Source organism: Aegilops tauschii, chromosome 3 (genome assembly GCF_002575655.3).
Source record: "Aegilops tauschii subsp. strangulata cultivar AL8/78 chromosome 3, Aet v6.0, whole genome shotgun sequence".
In the NCBI taxonomy this organism is placed as follows: Eukaryota; Viridiplantae; Streptophyta; class Magnoliopsida; order Poales; family Poaceae; genus Aegilops; species Aegilops tauschii.
In genome coordinates this window covers 21,725,057-21,733,415 of record NC_053037.3, presented here as the reverse complement: position 1 = coordinate 21,733,415, position 8,359 = coordinate 21,725,057, and positions in this window count along the sequence as shown.

Genomic DNA, 8,359 nt, shown 5'->3' with positions numbered 1-8,359 from the left:
CCTCAATAAACCACCCATCTGGCAGGCTGAGAGCACCAACTGGTCTAGTCATCCCACAATGCGCATCGCATCGCACCCTCTAGGATCGGCTGATGCCAGCTTCCGCCTTCCCATCTTCAGCCAGGATCATTGCACAGACCATGCCAGATGCATCTCCTGTAGGCATCACCACAACGCCAGGCAACGCCACCAACCTGCACGCGTTCATTAAACCGTGCCCAATGCTGAGACTCCACTGATCCATGCCGCCGAGACCCACCGTCTTGGATGCGGTAGATGCAACACCTGATTGGCAAGTATTTGGCACAACCACAAATGCCATGACCAAATTCTGTTTGTCTTGAAAACCTGCGTTCTGTCAAGGCAGTGGGTATCATGAACATGGAGAGAGCATCGGGGACGGTCTGTCTGTCGCCGTTTTCAACGTTAGGACAAAATTCTACCTGCCTTGATCAAGTCGTGTTCCTAGATGAATGCACACGGAGGGAGAGAGAGCATGGATAACGGTCGGTCTTGCGGTCCATGAGGCAACATGCCTAAGACAGAACCCCACCAAGATGCCACGCATTTCCAAACCCAAACAGTACCGCCCGCAGCATCTTGGCCTGCCTCCGGAATCGCTCGTCGATTCTGCCGCGGCGCCGCACCGCCCGCCACGATGCGTCGCGCTCGCCGCCCACCCCGCAACTGTTCGTCTCCCTCCGATTCCCTGATTTGACTGGGGGAGCACGACCCCGACACGATAAGGTCACTGTTCTCAAGCTGAGACCGGGGCACTAGTAGAAAAAGGGCCATTTGTCCCGGTTGTGGAACCGGGACTAAATGGTCGTTACTAATGCCTTAGGCCTTTAGTCCCGGTTCTTATACCAACCGGGACAGATGGGCCTCCACGTGGCCGCTCCAGCGAGCCCAAGCAGGAGGGCCTTTGGTCCCGGTTGGTAGCACCAACCGGGACTAATAAGCTTTCACGTGTCAGCATTTCAGGGGCTGGTTTTTTTTTGGAAGGAGGTGGTTTAGGGGTTTTGGGGGTTAATTTAGGTTGTTATAGGTAGCTAATAGAGAGATGTGTCCTCTCTTATCTCCATGCTACTGCTATTTCTAAACATGACTTAGATTGAAGTGAGGCAACATGTGGTGCATGTCGAAACTAATACTAATCCTAACTTGATCAAGTTTGGATTGTACTACTTTCGACATGCACCACATGCATGTTGTCTTCACTTCAATCCAATCCATATTCATTTCACCCACAGATATATAATAACTCTTCATGCTCGCATCATGCATCATCATAATAACAAGTCGTACTAATCATCATCATACAACTTCTACTCGTTATTAATAACAAGTCATACGATCATCATCCTGATAGTCATCGAACCAACCCTACTTAATTGTTCTTAGCACATGATTATCAGTATTATGCAGGACCTAAATACCCTATTTAAGGTAAAATAGCATAAAACAATATAGACCCTGACTCTCCATTATGGAGAATGGAGATCATCCTGTCTCCAATTCTTGCGCGGCGCTTTCTTTTGCTTCCAAGAACCTCCTTATATTACGACTGTCCATACATTTTTTCCATTCTCTAATTCGTATGTCTCCACTTCTTTTAGAAATCCGGTATGGACAGTTGAGATTCGTAGGACGACCTGGATATATGTTCAAAACACGAAGGTTGCCATTCTGATACATCAAATGAGGCACACAGTCCTCTGCGATTCTCTGTTGAAAAACATAGTAATAACTTCATAGTTAGCAATGATGTACTAGTTTTAGAAGTATGCAAAAGATGCACGGATGTCGTAATAGTAAAAAATCTTACCAGGGTATCTCCATGGTAGTTACCGTAGTTCAACACGTGCACTAGTGGCACGTATTGACCATAATGTTGAGGAGTTTGATTGTAGATATTGTAATTCTCAAGATAAGTACAAAATCCGACCAGATTATTTTTCTCCTGATAAGTTAACTCGGAGCCATCGGTGTAGTGGGTTTTGTCTACCATGTTCCGCACATTGTTTAAACAATCAAAATAAGATGTCAATGGAAATAAGATGTCAACTATTTTGAAATAAACAATATAAATTAGTTAATAATTAACTATGTTTGAGAAACTCACATAGCGGTAGAACTGGAGGCGTATCAACCAGGACCCAAATGTCCATATTGTCTTGGTCGATGTCAGGATCACCAAGATCCATGGTGACAAGCATACCCTCATCAAAACCATCCATCTTGCAAAAATCTTCCCAATTTTGCAACCAAAATGGGTTACGCTCTCAGCATTATACAGATTTACTTCAAAATCCACATCATGATGGGTCGTTAGGTGAATTTTCTTCGTTTCAAAATTTTCATGGTCTTCAAAATCCATCCTCTCCAAGACATAGCGTCTTGCATGGCATGGTATAAGCTATACTCGAATTGTAAAAGATGAAAATTACACGTTGAAATAGTTGAAGTCATGCTTAATTACGAAAAAATAACACTTGTCGCCGTTGCGTACCGTTTCAACATCGAAGGTCTCCTCGAGCTTAATGCTGAAGCGCCGATAATCGTCCAGGTGAGGCCTGTCGCACAAACCTCGATCGTCGTGGCACCAGCCGCACTCCCCCGGGAGACTTTCGTCGTCCGATGACGATATTTCCTACGTTGATAATTCAAGGATTAAACTTGTGCAATTAAATATATGTACTACAAAAACTAAATTAGATTATTATTATTCATCACGGGTTGACTATCGGTCTGTCGAGTCTTTTCTTGAAAACTATCAGCTCACGTGGTGTATACATTCGACCGTTGTTGATGGTCGCTCCTTCATTCGTCCCCGAGTGCATTACACCAAAATGTCTAGCACACGGGAAAGAAGGAGAAGCGACCCCCACGACAACAGTCGGGATTCTTCGTCCTCTCATATATATATGGTGGAGACTCGGCAGACTTAAAGTCAACCCGAAATATCGTTTAATTATCTTTCTAAAAAAGGGTTTGGCTGGTCTCACCTCCAGGTCGGAGGGGGTCGGTGACGGGGACGACGGCGGGGATGATGGAGGGGGGCTCCTAGATTTCTGCGACAACAAAAACCCTATAAGCTATCAACTAATCATATGCATACGCCTTGCATAGTGCTCTCCAATTTTAGCATTCAAAGTAGGAGTAGTTTTCCAATTTGAGCATTCAATAAGCAAAACCAAATCATAAAATAAAGTAGTATTCAAATTAGCATGCATTCAATTATAAGCAAAACTACATTATCTCTTCCGTCCGTACATCGTCGGATATTATCACTAATACACCTCGAATACTATCATACATATACCATCGCTAGTACAGCTAGAACCGTAGTGGCTGACGGGTATCGGCGCGGGCGGTGGACACCCAAAGGGAAGTAACCATCACAGGATCATAGCTCTAGTGAGATCCCTGAAGAACCTGCCAGGTATTGTCGAACCTGCCCTCCAACGCAACCATGTAGTGACAGACGTGCTCGTCCTCCTCGCTGACACGATGACGTACCACCTCCGCGGTGTCTGGAAGCCTCGGCACCGTCACTGGCCCACGCGACCGCCACCAAACAAGGATCGCATCAACGACGGGCTAGCTCCTCACCAACCTACGCCCCCCGGAAGGTAGCACCTCCCAAAACCAGCCCGGCGGAGCCCAGTCTCAGACATGGCCCCTCTGATCAAGCCGGCCTCCTCCACCGAGTCGACGACGAGGATGCGGGATAGGCATCGTCGACGTCGATGCGGGAATAATTGCTTTAACTAAAAAAATAAACTAGTTCTATTAATTTTCTTGCTAAAAATAAACTACTTCTATATAGTAAAATAAACTAGTTTTATTAAATCAACTAGTTCAACTACTAAGCACCTACTATAAATAGAATAAAGTAGTACTTACTAAAAATAAACTAGTTTAACTAGTTCTATTATTTTTCTAAGTAATTCTATTAAACACTTTCTATTCAATAAGAATAAAAAAGAGGAGAAGAAGAAGGAATAGAGGGAGAAGAAGAAAAAAGAGAATAATATATTATTCTATTTCTTCTTCTTCTCCTCTATGTCTTCTTCTTCTCCTCTTTTTTTTCTTCTTTTTCATCTTCTTGTTTATTTCTCCTCTTCTTCCTCTCCTCTTCTTCTTATTCTTCTTCTTCTTCTCCTTCTTCCTCTTCTTATTTTCCTTTTTTCTCTCCTTTTTCTTCTAAATATGAACATACATAAATGACTTTGATCATGCACAATTTTCAGATTCCTACACAATATGAGCATATACATAAATTGACAAAGAAGATTCTATGAACAAAAAAATCATAAAAATTCTATGAACAAAATTACAACAGAAAAAAATCATAAAAATTCTATGAACAAAATTACAACAGAAAAAAGAATAAAAATTCTATGAAAAATTTGACATATTCTTTGCATATGAACATACAAACATTTGCATATTCAATAATAATATCACCAAAAAAATCTAAACTACACATCTAAATAAATACATATAAATTAGAACAACTAAATTAACTACACATCCAAATTAATACAACTAAATTACAAATTTAAACTACACATACTAGCTAGGGGGCGTGGCGGCAGCGGTGGCGCGGCGGCTGCGGCTACGGCCATTACAGGGAGGAAGAGGAGGAGGGGATCGGGGCGGCGCTCACAGGGTGCGCGGCGACGGCGACGAGGAGGCAGTGACGGGGCAGGGGCGGCGCGGGGCGGCGACGGCGTCGGGGCGTGGCGCAGGGGCGCGGCCGGCGACGGCGTGGGCTTGGGGGCGGCGGACGGCGTCGGCGTGGGCTTGAGGGCACGGGCGACGGCGACGGCGGCGGGGCAGCCTGGCTGCGTCGAGGAGGTCGGCGTTGTCGGGCGGCAACTGGTGATGAAATCTGAAAAAATGCCAAGTGCTGGTTTATATAGGAAATGATTTAGTCCCGGTTCGTGGCAACAACCGGGACCAAAGCCACCCTTTAGTCCCGGTTGGTGCCACCAACCGGGACCAAAGGCCTCTTTTCAGCAACCCAAAGGGCGGGAAGCAGAGGCCTTTGGTCCCGGTTGGTGGCACCAACCGGGACTAAAGGGTGGCTTTGGTCCCGGTTGTTGCCACAAACCGGGACTAAAGCCCCCTTTTAGTGCCGGTTGGTGCTACCAACCGGAACCAAAGGCCTGCGCCTGCCAAAGCCACGGTGCGGTGGGATGTTTAGTCCCACCTCGCTAGCCGAGGAGCGGTAGGACCTGTTTATAAGCCCTGCCCCGCCATCTCCATTGAACTCCTCTGAATTGCAGGCCTCTGGGCCTAATCTCGCAGTGTTATGCCTGTGGGCCTGCGGGGCCTTCTGCGGGCCTGAATCCTGACCCATGGATGGGTTTCTAGTCGTATTCAGGCCGTTGTGGCCCAGTAGGTGGCATTTTTTTTATTTTTCCCAGTTTATTTCTTTTCTTTTTTCTTTATTTATTTTATTTTGTTTTCTACTTACAACAAAATACTTATTTATTTTATTTTATGATAATTCTTTTTGCTATTAAAGTTTCTAACAAAAAAGTTCTTTATGAAAATTCTTATTGCTTTTAATGATTTTGAACAGAAAAAACTTTGATAATTTTAGTTGCATCAGTTTTATATAATTTTAGTTTCAATAATACTAGACGTTGCTTATAATGTTTTGAACAGAAAATACGTTGATAATTTTAGTTTCATAAATTTTATTTATGTTATTAAAGTTTATTTATTTTATTTTATTTTGTTTCTACTTATATATTTTATTAAAGTTTATTTTATTCTATTTCTAATTACTTATTTATTTTATTTTATGATATTTGTTATTTTCCATGCATTTACCGATTATTTTGAGCTATAAGACCCTGAAATTGAAAAGCACTACAAATGAACTCTGAAAAGGTTGAAAGTTGGCATGGTATCATCATTTCACCCACATAGCATGTGCAAAAAAGTAGAGAGGGTTACGGCAAAAACTGGATGCACTTCGTGTACAAAACGGACAATCTGTTTCGAAGTATCAGGATTTCATACGGAAACTCGTCTGTTACAACAGACATTTCAAATGAACTACGAAAAGGTTGAAAGTTGGCATGGTATCATCATAATAGTTGTGGAGAGAAAGTCTTCACTTTTTTTCGCTTGTGTGCTTTGCTTATTGCGCCGTAACCATGGATAATCTTCATCGTTTATCAGGATGCTTGGGTCAGCCTTGACTTTGAAGGGAGGAATTTCATGAAACTTTTCATAATCTTCAGACATGTCTGTCTTGCCCTCCACTCCCACGATGTCCCTTTTCCCTGAAAGAACTATGTGGCGCTTTGGCTCATCGTATGATGTATTCGCTTCCTTATCTTTTCTTTTTCTCGGTTTGGTAGACATGTCCTTCACATAGATAACCTATACCATATCATTGGCTAGGACGAACGGTTCGTTAGTGTACCCAATATTGTTCAGATCCACTGTTGTCATTCCGTACTGTGGGTCTACTTGTACCCCGCCTCCTGACAGATTGACTCATTTGCACTTAAACAAAGGGACCTTAAAATCATGTCTGTAGTCAAGTTCCCATATGTCCATTATGTAAGCATAATATGTGTCATTTCCCCTCTCGGTTGCTGCATCAAAGCGGACACCGCTGTTTTGGTTGGTGCTCTTTTGATCTTGGGCGGTCGTGTAAAATGTGTTCTCATTTATCTCGTATCCTTTGTAAGTCAATACAGTCCAAGATGGTCCCCTGAACAACGAGTACAACCATCACAAACAGTGTTGTCACCTCTGAGACGTGTTTCCAACCAACTGCTGAAAGTCCTGATGTGTTCACATGTAATCCAGTCGTCACACTGCTCCTGGTGTTTGGAGCGCAGACTGTTCTTGTGTTCATCGACATACGGGGTCACCAAGGTAGACTTCTATAGAACTGTGTAGTGTGCTTGAGACCAAGAATGCCCGTCCCTGCATATTATTGAGTCCGCTCCTAGCGTGCCTTTTCCAGTCAGTCTCCCATCATACCGGTATTTAGGGAGACCTATCTTCTTAAGGCCAGGAATGAAGTCAACACAAAACCCAATGACATCCTCTGTTTGATGGCCCATGGAGATGCTTCCTTCTGGCCTAGCATGGTTACAGACATATTTCTTTAGGACTCCCATGAACCTCTCAAAGGGGAACATATTGTGTAGAAATACGGGGCCCAGAATGACAATCTCGTCGACTAGATGAACTAGGACGTGTGTCATGATATTGAAGAAGGATGGTGGGAACACTAGCTCGAAACTGACAAGACATTGCGCCAAATCATTCCTTAGCCTTGGTATGATTTCTGGATCGATCACCTTCTGAGAGATTGCATTGAGGAATGCACATAGCTTCACAATGGCTAATCGGACATTTCCCGGTAGAAGCCCCCTCAATGCAACCGGAAGAAGTTGCGTCATAATCATGTGGCAGCCATGAGACTTTAGGTTCTGGAACTTTTTCTCTGGAATATTTATTATTCCCTTTATATTCGACGAGAAGCCAGTCGGGACCTTCATACCGAGCAGGCATTCAAAAAAGATTTCCTTCTCTTCTTTGGTAAGAGCGTAGCTGGCAGGACCTTCGTACTGCTTTGGAGGCATGTCGTCTTTTTCGTGCAAACGTTGCAGGTGCTCCCGTGCCTCAGGTGTATCTTTTGTCTTCCCATACACGCCCAAGAAGCCTAACAGGTTCACACGAAGGTTCTTCGTCACATGCATCACGTCGATTGAAGAGCGTACCTCTAGCTCTTTCCAGTAGGGTAGGTCCCAAAATATAGATTTCTTCTTCCACATGGGTGCGCGTCCCTCAACGTCATTCGGAACAGCTAGTCCGCCGAGACCCTTTCCAAATATTACGTGTAAATTAGAGACCATAGCAAATACGTGATCACTGGTACGCATGGCGGGCTTCTTCCGGTGATCTGCCTCGCCTTTGAAATGCTTGCATTTCTTTCGACATTGATGGTTGGTCGGGAGAAATCGACGATGGCCCAGGTACACATTCTTCCTGCATCTGTCCAGGTATATACTTTTGGTGTCAGCTAAACAGTGCGTGCATGCGTGGTATCCCTTATTTGTCTGTCCTGAAAGGTTACGGAGAGCGGGCCAATCATTGATGGTCACGAACAGCAACGCCTTTAGGTCAAATTCTTCCCCATGTGCTCATCCCACGCACGTACACTTCTTCCATTCCACAGCTGTAAGAGCTTCAACTAACGGCCTTAGGTACACATCAATGTCGTTGCCGAGTTGCTTAGGGCCTTGGATGAGAATTGGCATCATAATAAACTTCCGCTTCATGCACATCCAAGGAGGAAGGTTATACATACATA